This window comes from Salvelinus namaycush, chromosome 28 (genome assembly GCF_016432855.1).
Source record: "Salvelinus namaycush isolate Seneca chromosome 28, SaNama_1.0, whole genome shotgun sequence".
In the NCBI taxonomy this organism is placed as follows: domain Eukaryota; kingdom Metazoa; phylum Chordata; class Actinopteri; order Salmoniformes; family Salmonidae; genus Salvelinus; species Salvelinus namaycush.
Window position 1 is genome coordinate 26004007 of NC_052334.1, and position 14463 is coordinate 26018469.

A 14463-nucleotide genomic window follows, 5' to 3' on the forward strand; every position below is an offset into this window, starting at 1 on the left:
CCGTTAGTAAAAACATACTCTGAAGTACAATGTGCAATAACTCAATTTGCCTTTGCACTCCTAAACCGCGCGATTTTTAAAAACTTTTGCCACGGGTAAAGTCTACAAACTTAGTCCACTCTGTTCATAACACATTTTATTTTTGGGAACAGAAAACTATTGAGATTAAATGTTTAATTGATGAGAAAATGTACAGAATGTCAACCAAAATCTCGTTCCATCTTCTCCAACTGCCCTCCAGTGGGCTTCCTCTCACTACCATATTTGGGTAGTGAGTGGAAATCACAATTACACATCTAGTGAAATATCTGTCTCGTTGTTCTATCTGTGGTACAACAATAAGAGTCATAATACCCATAAAACCTAGTGGTCAAACAAGAAATGGTTCCAATCGTTTTTCCACCATTAATTTGTCCCATAGGGGATTTTTAGAAACATTTCAAATAAGGGCTGTGTTTTGTGTATGTTTACCCTGGCATGACGTTTTGATAACCTTGTAAATCTCTCTAGGAAAAGGTGAATTTTATCAATATATTTGTCTGTATTTACCCCCCCCCCCCCCCCAAAAAAAATGTAACACTAATTAGCTGCTAATGTAGCTATCATAAAGAACTACAAATGCCATGATGATCTGGATGAGTGCTGTATTGAGGCAAAGTTAAGAATCTTAGGATTAACTATCTAAAGTTAGTTAAATGTAGAAATTAATAAATTGGGTACATTTATTTAAAAGGACAATTCTGTGAACTGTCTTGTGCAAGTTATAAATTGACACAATGCCTGTTAACAAAAGTGTCAGCTCGAGATGATGTGCAGGAGCCTGCTGGGATTTGTAGTTTTGCAGTCTACTTTGACACTAATTAACATTTTAGAATCTGAGAGTAAATAGATGTGAATACATTGATAAAAGTCATCTTGTCCGAGAGAGATTTACATGTTTATCAAAACGTCACACTAGTGTAAAGTGTTTCTAAAATTCCCTGTGGGAAAAATGAATGGTGGAAAAACAATTGGAACCATTTCCCTGTTTGACTGCTAGGTTTTATGGGTATTATGACATGTCCGCTGTGGGGCTCTATACAGAAAATGAATGGTGAATTCAATTTTATGAAAGGTCAGATATGCGTGTAAACAGCAGACCAAACTCCATTATAAAATAGTGATGCGAACAAAACAGCTCATTTTGAACTGATCTTTTTGGTGAACGTCGGGAGCCGAATCACATCGGTGAAAGAGACGTCATTTGGCTCCCTGATTTGCATAATGCTAGTGCTGCTTTTTTAGCTCAAAACAACTTTTTTCTGCAAATAAATGACAAAATAATTATCTAAAGAGGGTGAATCCTCACCGCATAAACAATAAATAGTGGCGAGAGTGCGTCAATCAGGTCCTCGCTGATTGTTCAGTACAATTATTAGAATTTTTTTGCAGGTCATCGAATAATTTGGCGTGTTTCACAATCTGACATAATGGTACTGTAGGCTACCTTTTGGGCTTTACATTAGAGATGTGGATTTTTTTCATGGTTCTAGGTCGATCTTTAAACATTTTGAACAAAAAGCCATTTGGGAGCCAAATTAGTCGTCTCTTTTACCTGAACAGATCCAAATGTGCCGGCTCACCGAAAAGACTCGGAATGCCCATCAAGAATATAAAATCGTTGCCGGAATGCCACGTGCGTCCACTTATATCAGTAGGCCTACATTTATAGCATAGTAAGCATTTCACTGTCTAAACCTGTTGTTTACAAAGCATTATAATACTTCTGTTCGATCAAATAAGCCTCATGTAGCAAATTAGCCAAAACATAATGTGTTGACCAAAATCGACACTCTCATAGACCTCCATACAAACAATCCCACTTGGTCTGCTTATCGCAGATTGTGGGCGGAGTTGAGCCTCTCGCTTCAACTCTTCCTCTCTGATGTAGCAGGTTAGGAGAACTAGCACAGCAGGTTAGGAGAGGGAGGTTAGGAACTGATGGTTTTTCAGGACTGATGGTTTGTTTACATACCAGGTTAGGAGAATTAGCGTAGCAGGTTAGGATATTATAATTAACGTGGCATGTTAGGAGAATGAGGTTAAGGTTAGGAAAATAGTAAGGGTTAGGCTTAGCTAAAATGCTACAGTTGTCAACAACTGTTGTCCCCGACGCGATAACTAGATGGAGCTGTAGGCCTACTCCATCTAGCTACAACCTATGATACTGATGGTTTTTTGGGACAGATGGTTTGTTTACATTTCTATGGTCAACATCCAATGTGCTCTAGTTGCTGAAGTCCTAATAGAACAAACTATAAAAACAACAACCTTTAAAGCTGCAATATGTAACTTTTTGGGTGACCTGACCAGATTCACATAGAAATGTGAGTTATAGATGTCATTCTCATTGAAAGCAAGTCTAAGAATCGGTAGATCTGTTCTATGTGCGCTATTTCTATGCGTCCCATTCTTAAGTTTCATTTTTACTTTCGGTTTTGTACACCAGCTTCAAACAGCTGAAAATACAATATTTTTGGTTATGGACAATATATTTCACAGCGCTTTATATTGTACAATTATTCTCTGCACTATACTTGCTTGTTTTGTCACATAAACTGAAATTAGGCGAACTATTAGAATTATAGCAATCAGGTAATGCTGGAGCGATTTCCGCATAGTGCATCTTTGTTATTGTTATTCCGCATAGTGCATCCCACAGTTATTAAACCAGGCCTACATATTTCACCTGTTAGGTGACCTGTGAATGCAGTTTAAAAGTTTACTGGAAAGGTGCTCACATGACTCGATGTGCATACTGTCCTGTTACAAGATGATAATGTCAACTGATTTACTTATTGTAGTTTGACTATGTACTGTGCCATGCAGTCCTATAATGTGTGCCTGTCACCCGTCTCCGTAAAAGGCAGTGTTGTTCCACTGTCAGCCATAATCTCTGCATCTCCAACCCTGTTTGTGTGGCCTGCTCCCTCTGTTCCAGACCTGTTTGTGTGGCCTGCTCCCTCTGTTCCAGACCTGTTTGTGTGGCCTGCTCCCTCTGTTCCAGACCTGTTTGTGTGGCCTGCTCCCTCTGTTCCAGACCTGTTTGTGGTTCCTCTCCCAGGTCTGATTGTCCTCTGAAAAAAATGGCTCAGTTGTGTGGACATTGTGGCTCTGTCAACAGCTGGACAGTTGCTTTTTGCTCAGCACAGCTGTCAGATGCAGGCGCAGGATCCTCTGCTACAGCAGCATGTGCCAAGTTCCACTGCGGTGGTGGAATCTTCTCTGTTGTGATTTGCTAGTCTGACAGATACATAGAGGACCACCTGTGTTAGCCTCCACGAATGCCTTCACACTTGTCTCTAACATATACATGTAGATTCCAGAATGCCGAACAGTCCCTTTACAAGTCAGAACTTCATTTGTACTTACTCTGCTGGGGGTCCACTGGGTTCATCCTTATGCTGTTGGAAATTTGAGACAAAATATCCACAGGAAAGTATTATTAAACTGACTTCAAAACGCTGGTCTCTGTGTGTGACTCTCACGGTCTGTTTGTTCATCACTTGATCCAGGCACACGCACACAACGTAAATACATGCACCAGATGTACACATAAACCAAGCTCTTGCAGGTGTTTACATGGTCTTGCGCTTGTGCCTGGTGATTGAAATGTGTTAGAGCCCTCAAGGTTGTGTATGCAATCATTCTCTTGATGAAAGACTACAAGTACAACTTCTTAGTATTTTGATTTACCTGATTCACATCATTTGATGATAAATTAATAAGAATAATGAATAAGATATATTTTGAATGCACATATTTGATTGAATATCTACGATGGCTTTTCAGTCTGTGAGGGACAATTGTGTATTTATGAAGTTGTTTCACCACAATGTCCTAGTATATGCCTACTGTGCAGAAAGCACAATATGTGACTTGGGACAGTAGGGATATATTTAGGGGGGAAATATTGAATTAGATGGACTTCCTTATCTATTGAAGCCTGCAGGAAATTCTGGGAGCATTGTGTTGTAAGTTCTCTATTTCCTGTTTGACATTGTTCCTCATTCTCTCCCCCTCTCTTTCTCCCACCTGCAGTGTGAGTGATAGGGATTGTATTCCCCTCCGTAGCAGGACAACATCTCTTCATGGTATCACCAGTCTCCTAATCTCAGTTAGCCAGTCTCCATACTGCACTTTGCCATCAGTGATTGACAGGGCTCATTCCCACATCCAAGGTAACGCTGCCATACACAGGAAACAGACCGTTATCATTGGATTTCTAATTTCCCTTTTCTGAAATAGCTGCTCTTAACATTTTTGACCTGCCCGCAAGCTTAGTGTGATTATATAGCTTGCATGAAGTTGGTGACAAAGAATAGTTTTTGTATAAATGGAGTCCACTTATTTATTGCTATTTGCTGCATATACTGACCTGTGCTGTAGGGGTCAGCAGCACTCTGTTTTCAGGATGATTTGACAGTTAGGCTTCGTTGTACTGCAGTGTAGAGCTGCTTCGTGTTTATAGTTCCCACGCCTCTGTCACTGTAAACATGTTTTTGATACACTGTACTGACCTTTTCTGTATTCCTCCTGTGTGGTTTAAATTGTAAACTTAATCTATATGTGGATGATACTGCTGCGACTGTATGCTACTGTTGATCTGGCTGTGTAAAAACTACAGTCAGTTTTATAGCTATGCAGGAATCCTTTGCTGATTTAAAACGTGTGCTTAGTTAAATAAAGGTAAAATAAAAAATTAGATGGTTCTCAGATGGAACTTTTCCCGCATATAAATACTTAGGCATGTGAATTGATATGGATTTGACGTTTAAAAAACATACAGATGAGCTGGTTAAAAAGCTAAGATTTAAAGTTGGCTTTTTCTACAGAAACAAATCTTGCCTTTCTCTAAGCAGCAGGAAATGTAGCTGCCTGCTACTCCTCTTAAACCTTTGGATGCCATCTACCATAGTGCCCTTCGTTTTGTTACCGGCGGCAGCTTCGATACTCATCACTGCATCCTGTATCAAAAGGTTGACTGGACTTCGCTAAAGACCCGTAGATCTCTACATTACTACCTTTTTGTTTACAAACTTCCGTCTTATCTAAGTTTGCTGTTGAAGTATAGACACCTGAGTTGCCTAACCAGTTCACAGGATTGGTTCTCTTGAGGTTCCTAGGATCTCCACCAGGCTAGGTAAATCTGCTTTCAGTTTTAATGCACCATATTGCTGGAACTAAATTCAAAATACATTTCATCTTTCTATTCTGATGCCGTTTGGGCAATTTAAAGTATTGATTGGGGATATATTTATGGATGAATGTAACTGTTTTTCTGGGTGATATGTGATGTATTATTTGTGCTTACCATGACTGTGTTTTTGTATTCTTATATGTATATATACAGTATATATTTTGTGTTTAATATGTATTTTATATTGTATTATACAGGGCACATTTGGAAAAGAGACCTAGGTCTCAATATGTCTTCCCTGTCAAAATAAAGGTTAAATAAAAATCATTAGTATTCCACAGCTCTGTATCAGCATCACCAGACATGGGAACTATGTCCTGACACAGATTTGAAGAAGTAATCTGCTTAGTAATGGTCTCTGAATGGATATCTGCAGGTCACCATAACAGAGCCTACAGTGCAGTAGTGTACAGGGCTCCATTCTCAGGGCTATCCAAGCTGTGGTCTGTGAAGCAGCTTTAGAAAATATATACAACAGTCAGCCAACCTAAATACACTTGAACCAATTCTTTACAATCTGTTAAATAGTAAACACAGTAACTGACCCAAGTTCACGTCTTAGACCGAATTGGAGCACAATAGAATATCTATCAGAAAGGTGTTAAAAGATTACATATCGTAAAATGGAGATTAACGTTCCACTGGCATAGATAGGGTCAAATGGGGTAGAAAATAAGCTCTTTGCATATGTGGGGTACATTATCCTGAATAATCTATCAGTGAAAGCAACTGTTCCCTTCAAGCCTGTGCTATGTTGAATATATGCAGAGCACGCCTCCATCAAAGGAGATAGGTTACCATTACAGCTTTTTCTGGGACCCCCTGTGATGATGTTTTTGCGAATCCTCTTTCCGTTTGGGTCCAGTGGCATCCAACTAGAGGGGGGGAGTGGAGGAGTGTCGTGATCTATAGCACTCCTCCAGGGGTGTTTGATCATGGCAGAACTTTTCATGACCAAACCCAAGGTAGACTTTACACTTGAATAGTAAAATATTCAAATGTAGTTCTGAATATTTAGAGCCAGACTAAATTGTCAGTTAGGGTCTATATCTGTATGTTACTCAGGCCTATTACATCCTGTGTATGGTTAGGCAGAGAGGTACCAGATGTTGACAGGGCCAGAGTGGCTTAGTCTGCCTCTGCACCCTCACTGGAGACAGGATACAGCCCTTTCCCAGGTCACCTCCCTGGCTCCTTCAGTAACGGGACTGATTCATGGGAATTAAGACCTTTGTGAATCTCCCCTGTTGCTCACATTCTTCACATGTCGCCAGTAATAGCAGAAATTATTCATAGTAAATCCCACACGCTAGAGTATGATTCCTCCTTGTTTGTTGGCCCAGTTTAAGTAAAGTCCAAGTGTTGATTTGGGGGTCACCCGAGCTTGTGTGTATCTCCATTAAGCCTTGGCAGGGGTCCAAGAGGAGGGAGGTCCCCTAATCCCACTTTGCCCTCAAGAGAAAGCCACAGGGGTCTGTCCCCGAATACAAACTCCCTAATCCAAAAAAACAGTCAAAAAACGAATAGTAAGGTTAATGTTCATCACTCTGCCTGTTGGATGACCATAGGAGATTTAGAAGGTTGGTAAATTAATGCCTATTTGCCTACATGCTTGGTCCATATCATAGGTAGCTTCATCCTTAATGTATTAAGGCTGGTGGAGTTAGGTTTCAGATGGGAATATATTGGATCACTTGCTTAGTGAGGGATCATGAAAAACAACTCATCCATCATATTGTACTGTACAGAATAAACTGTATCTGAACAAATGAAACAAAACCACAGTAGGCATAAAGTATCTCTGGACCGCAACATTGTCAGTCCTCTGTCAGCACTTTGGGAGTGGAGGAGTGTCTTGCTCAGTGGGTCCTGGGGGCTGGTTCCCCTCGTGGGTGCGTCTCCCAGCTCAAGCCTAGCATATCCTGGAACATGACACTCTAGAGCGTCTCTCCTGTCGGACTCTGGGCCCACGAGTCACCTGGATCTGCTGGAGCGATCCTCTCTTAGCTGAGGGAAGTTGAATCTCTTCCCTCTGTCTGTCAGCACCTCTACGACCATAAGTCTAACAGTGTGAGCTCTGTCTGCTGCACTAGTCATATTAAATGGTGTTGCGCTAGTCAGCTGATTTTGTGTGGTAAAGCCCATTGTGAAATGTAATGTAGTTCTTGCAACAACACCAAGGAAGGAACCAGTTTCATACATGTAAGCACCTATAGTCCTTACCTGTCATCACCACAGCATTTGTCCCCATAATGCATGTTCCCTAACATGCATGCCTGACCATGTAATTCCATTTGATTTTTCCTATGTTGGGAAATCCAGATTGTTTGGTTTTATCCCTGTCTCCCAGTGGATCAGATGTCCAGCTCTCTGGGATCCCCCAGGAATCCACTATCCCACCCCTGTCTGTCTGCCTGTCAGCTCTGGAGAGGAGAGGGACCCTGGTGGCAGAGGTCTGTCTTCAGTCTTCCCCTTCCCTTATTCGGTTAATATTTCCCTCCATCATACCCCATCATGTCACATTGCAATTTTTTTATATATCAACATTTGGAAGTAGAGTGACCTTGATTTCAAAAACGGGTTTATTAAAGTAATGTTGTGACGTTAGTCTCAGTACAATGACATATCTGTAACGGCATTCATCGGAAGAAGGTGAGGACCAAGATGCATATTATTTAATCGAAACTGAACACTGAATACAAAATAACAAAAGGAATAACCGGAACAGTTCTGACAGGTGCAACAAACACTAAACAGAAAATAACCACCCACAACTACCAGTGGGAAAACAGGCTACCTAAGTATGGTTCTCAATCAGAGACAACGATAGACAGCTGCCTCTGATTGGGAACCATACCAGGCCAAAACATAGAAATACAAAACCTAGACATACAAACATAGAATGCCCACCCACATCACACCCTGACCAAACAAAAAATAGAAACATACAAAGCAATCTACGGTCAGGGCGTGACAATATCCACATGGGACCAGAGTTTTTCATGTCATTAGTGCCTCAACATCAGATTGGACATTTGTTGAACTGATGCATTTTGTGAAACTTAACTAATATTATTTTGGCCTTTGAAACATCTATATTTGTCCCTGTCAGATCAGTCCAAGCTTCAACATGTGGTCTTTTGAAGCATGATTAGCATCAATAAAAACAACAGGAAAAATCTGGCAACATTTGTTGATTACCTTTAAACTATAAAACATGCACTTTACTTTTCAAAGGAATAAAGAAGTCCAAACAAACACATAAGATGCATAATTGATATCTGCAATTCAGTGATGACTGATTTCATTAATCACTTCAGGAAATAGCTTTCTGTAATTCAACAAGAATGACTCAAGAATATTTGGCCAAGGCCCTACAGGGTTAAGGGTGAGATCTCGGTCTCTGGGGTATTGATAGTGAGATAAGCACAGGTTAGCTCACAGCAATGATAACGTTGGACATAGACATGTCTCTCTGTTTTTTTGGCTAGGTAAAAGTGAAGAATGAAAGTCGTGGCAAGGAACCCGAATCAGAAGGTTCCAGAGGCTGAGAATGGGGCATAGATTAAGGAACCCAAGCTAAAACACGATCAGAAAATCAATGGGAAATCCACATAGAGAACCAGATGTCTTCGCAGCATTATCTAGCATCACTGTTTGACCTGTGAGAAAAAGATAGTGTTGGACCAAAGCAGCCCACTTTGAACGCTTTTATCGTCAGGGAGACAGATTGTTGATGCTCTATCAAATTCAGCTATCTAATGCTGAAAACTATGCTTCACTCATAGCTCACCAGACAACCCATGGTGTTAAGCCAAACCAATACCCTCAAAATGGAAGCTAAATCTTTAATAGGTTGCTTGTACATGTTTTAACAAGCTGTAGTTGTCAGGTTGGCTGAATATTATTTGCAAACATTGAAAAACAATACAATGGCTGGCCTGGTTCCTACGACTGTTGGGTTAAAAAGGAACCCCAGCATGTTGGATCACTAGCCAATGACATGTGACAGATGACCCAGGCACTGGCGTACCACACACTCCCTGCAAAAACAGATCTAATAAAATTAGGAATTACAATGCTAGAATTGAAATTAACCTTCTTATGATGGGACAAAGGTCAGCCATTTCGGTCAGGGAGTTGGTCAACCATGGTTTTCCAGTGATGTGATAAGATATTGTGTTAAATAATTAATTTGAAGAATTTATCTGCACTATATGTTTGTTAGCCAACTAGCCAGACAGTTTTAGAGAAATTATTCTACATTATTTTTCAAATGAACTGCTAATACGCAAACTTCCCGTTCATAAAATGGCACTCAATCCACAGTCATACACTGGCTGAAATCAGTAGATGATAGGACTTAGACAAGTTGTTAATGCAACAAGTACTGATATTGTATCATATGATAGCACTCTCAGCTTTTTTTTTTTTTTTTTTTACATTTATGGTCTGTTTACATATATTTTAGAGGCTATTTATACAGAAAATTGGTATAAAACCAATAAACTGCATTTATGATTACAGTGCATTCATAAAGTATTTAGGCCGCTTCTATTTTTGCCACATTTTGTTACGTTACAGCCTTATTCTGAAATTGATTAAAACATTTTTTCCCCTCATTAATCTACACACAATACCCCATAATAACAAAGATAAAACAGGTTTAAAAAAATAAATAACAGAAATACCTTTTTTACATAAGTATTCAGACCCTTTGTTATGAGTCTCGAAATTGAGCTCAGGAGCATCCTGTCTCCATTGATCATCCTTGAGAAGGTTCTACAACTTGATTGGAGTCCAGCTGTGGTAAATTCAATTGATTGGACATGATTTGGAAAGGCACACACCTGTCTATATAAGGTCCCACAGTTGACAGTGCATGTTAGAGCAAAAACCAAGCCATGAGGTCGAAGGAATTGTCCGGTCTGGGGAAGGGCACCAAAAAAATTATGCAGCATTAAAGGTCCCCAAGAGCACAGTGGCCTCCATCATTCTTAAATGGAATAAGTTCGGAACCACCAAGACTCCTAGAGCTGGCCGCCTGGCCAAACTGAGCAATCGGGGGAGAAGTGCCTTGTTCAGGAGGGTGAACAAGAACCCGATGGTCACTCTGACAGAGCTCCAGAGTTCCTCTGTGGAGATGGGAGAACCTTCCAGAAGGACAACCATCTCTGCAGCACTCCACCAATCATGCCTTTATGGTAGTGGCCAGACGGGTGCCACTCCTCAGTAAAAGGCACATGACAGCCCGCTTGGAGTTTGACAAAAGGCACCTAAAGGACTCTCAGACCATGAGAAACAAGATTATCTGGTCTGATGAAACCGAGATTGAACGCTTTGGCCTGAATGCCAAGCATCACGTCTGGAGGAAACCTAGCACCATCCCTACAGTGAAGCATGGTGGTGGTAGCAGCATCACGCTGTGGGGATGTTTTTCAGCGGCAGGGAATGGGAGACTAGTCAGGATCGAGGGAAAGATGAACGGAGCAAAGTACAGAGAGATCCTTGATAAAAACCTGCTCCAGAGTGCTCAGGACCTGGGGCAAAGGTTCACCTTCCAACAGGACAATGACCCCTAAGCACACAGCCAAGACAACGCAGGAGTGGCTTCGGGACAAGTCTCTGAATGTCCATGAGTGGCCCAGTCAGAGCCCGGACTTGAACCTGATTTCACATCTCTGGAGAGATCTGAAAATAGCTGTGCAGCAACACTCCCCATCCAACCTGACAGAGCTTGAGAGGATCTGTAGAGAAGAACGGGAGAAACTCCCCAAATACAGGTGTGCAAAGCTTGTAGTGTCATACCCAAGAAGAATCAAGGCTGTAATCGCTGCCAATTAAATAGTCTTCAACTAAGTACTGAGTAAAGGGTCTGACTGCTTATGTAAATGTGATATTTCAGTTTTTTATTTTGAATACATTTGAAAAAAAATCTAAAAACCTGTTTTGGTTCTGTCATTATGGGGTATTGTGTGTAGATTTGATGAAGGAAAAAAACTATTTAATCAATTTCAGAATAAGGCTGTAACGTAACAAAACATGGAAAAAGTCTTCAGAACTTTCCGAATGCACTGTAATTGGCTATATTTTAGGTTGACAATAATTATGTTTCACTATTTCTGATATTTCACATGCCTTTGTTTTTTTTCCCTGCATAAGTACAATTGTGATAATGCCTCTACTGCCATTCCAATTAGACTGGTTTGGATGTCTCCCTGACTAATATAGCTGCCAATTTCACTGCATTCTGGACCGTCAAAGTTTTATGACATAGCCCCTCTAGTAATTTAATATGATCTCTATGAGCTTTTAAAAAGGCAAAATTATCTCAGCCTCATTGCAAAATGTGTAGAGTAGCTATAAATGAGATTAGCTATACAACTGTACATTTTCCTCTATGTACCTATGCAATATGTGTAGAATTGCAGGAAATTAGCTTTAAAAATTCAGAATTACTATGGAAATGTTGTCAGCTATGGAGGAATAAACTGTCATGACTGTTGAAGTGCAGAAATGTTCCAACATTAAATCTCTGCAAAGATGAGCCTGGTTTAAATCTAAGAAACTCCGTCAATAGTCTGATGTGCCTTGCCTATGCCTAGCTGACAATAAGCTACATTTCCCGGCCTATCCTTTTTTTGCATTAGAGTAATTCTGGCCAATATCAAATCCACTGTCTAACCACACCACTTGCAAATTGCAGTGGTTTGACTTTCTATGCTTCCAATGATGTGAGGCTTTATGCTAGATAAATAGAAAATGTGCTGTTGAAGAACTGAACCCATGGTATGAATGAAACAATCTGCAGACATAGTTACAGTTAAAGGGCTTTTGTGATCCTTACATGTAATTAGGAGGTCAATAAACCCCGGCACAGAGTCCCTCTCACAATAGATTAGCTTCTCCTTTATTGTCCTCTGTAAGTACAACATAGAACCGCTGTGGAACGGCATTGAGATCCAACCTCTGCTGGTCTGTGGGAAAACTAGGCTCTGCTTCCTGTTCTTTGAGAGAAAATGGCAGGAAACATCCAGGGCCTTTTGATATTTGCTAAGTGAGTTTTTCAAGGGAAGTCAAACCCACATAGATATGAGTTATTACATGTTATTTATTGCTTGTAAATATTACGTAGAAGTACAATGTATGTTGCATTTCTCCAAGTTTGAGATGGCCCTTGAAAGGGGAAATGTTCCAGACCTTGTATGTGTGGCCAGAAAGACCACTGAAGGTAATACTATTTCCTCTCCCAGCGTTCAGTTCTGCTGTGGGATAAGAAGTGGGCAGTGGTCCTCAAAGGATTGGTACCCAGGAATGCCAGAATGGAGATAGAATGTTCTTGACTTTCAGGAAAGGTCACCCATAATCTGCCCTCTCTTCAGGAGAAATGCAACATACATTGTACTTCTACGTAATATTTACAAGCAATAACTCATATCTATGTGGGGTTGACTTCCCTTGAATTATGTTCACCAAAGGGCAAAGATTCTTGGTATAGATAGAGATGTCCCTGACATATGCACACTGTAAACACTTATGTACAAAACTCACTTAGCAAATATCAAAAGGCCCTGGATGTTTTGCCCTCTCTTCAATGTACTCTGACAACCTCTCTTCTTTTTCCATCCTCTTTTCTCTTATTCATGAGCTGTTAGCTCATCCTCCCCCAGTTTCAAGTTTTATTAGTCATACAGTATGTACAGGATACACATGGTATACACCTTCCAACGAAATGCTTACTTGCAGCTTCCTTCTCGACAATGCAACAACAAAAATACATTCTAAAAGATAACAATATGAACATAAAGTAAATGGCTCAGTAGAATAGAATAAACATTTTAGCATAAGTATTGTACAGGAAGCCACAATTTATAGTCCAATATTTACATGTTTTGGGGGGCAATTGTTTAAATTGTGCAGTGTTTAGCAATAATTATAAGAGTCTAGTAGCAGCATTTGTGATGTGTGTGTAACATGAATGTACAGTATATGTGTGTGTGTGCTACATTTTCCGATGTCTACCATTACAACTCTCAAACCAGCTGTGGTATGGAAAAGCAGACTCAAACTTTTTCCATGTCAGCACTCTGTGGTTTGCTTTGTGTTGACAACCAACATTGCACAATATTGATGATAGGGCGTCACTCAGTGAGTACCAAATGGTCCAGTAGTCTTTGTAATGTTTACCAACACACAATCAGCCCTCTCTTCAGACTGTTCGGTTACTACACATTGATTTGATTCCCCCCCATCTATCAGTGAAAGCTAGAAGGCCTCCCAGAGATGATCTCACAATGCTATTTACTAGAAGGCCTCAAAAACACCCCTCAACCAGACGCGGTGATCATGGTGCGCCGGAGTGAAAATTTGATTAGGGAAATGAAATTAAGAGCAGTAAAAGTACCATTCCACAGAGGTGGGTCGGGTTAATGAAGCAGGGGGAGGCTGTCTGGCTGGTAGGCTAATCAGGTCATTCCTGGTACAGGCCTCAGCCCCCAGAGCCCTGGTCCCCACAGATTGGATTATAACAGCCAGAGGTTGTGCTGTGCTCTGTATGAAGGTGTGATGGATGGGATGGATTGAAGTTTGGGTTTTATCATGTGATGATGGATGATTGTTATTAGGTTTTTGTTTCTGTTTGCAGAATCAGGCATCAATCAGGCATCAACCATCAACAACAACACGTAGGCCTGCATTTCTCCAAGTTTGAGATGGCCCTTGAAAGGGGAAATGTTCCAGACCTTGTATGTGTGGCCAGAAAGACCACTGAAGGTAATACTATTTCCTCTCCCAGCGTTCAGTTCTGCTGTGGGATAAGAAGTGGGCAGTGGTCCTCAAAGGGTTGGTACCCAGGAATGCCAGAATGGAGATAGAATGTTCTTGACTTTCAGGAAAGGTCACCCATAATCTGCCCTCTCTTCAATGTACTCTGACAACGTACTATGTCAACCTCTCTTCTTTTTCCATTCTGTTTTCTCTTATTCATGCCTCCCTCTTATGTACTGTACTCTATACCATCTACTGCATCTTGCCATCTTGAGGTAATACATGTATCACTAGCCACTTTAAACACTAGCCACTTTTATATGTTTACATACCCTACATTACTCATCTCATATACCATCTCGATACCATCTGCTGCATCTTGCCTATGCCGTTCTGTACCATCACTCATTCATATATTTTTATGTACATTTTTATGTACATATTCTTCATTCCTTTAC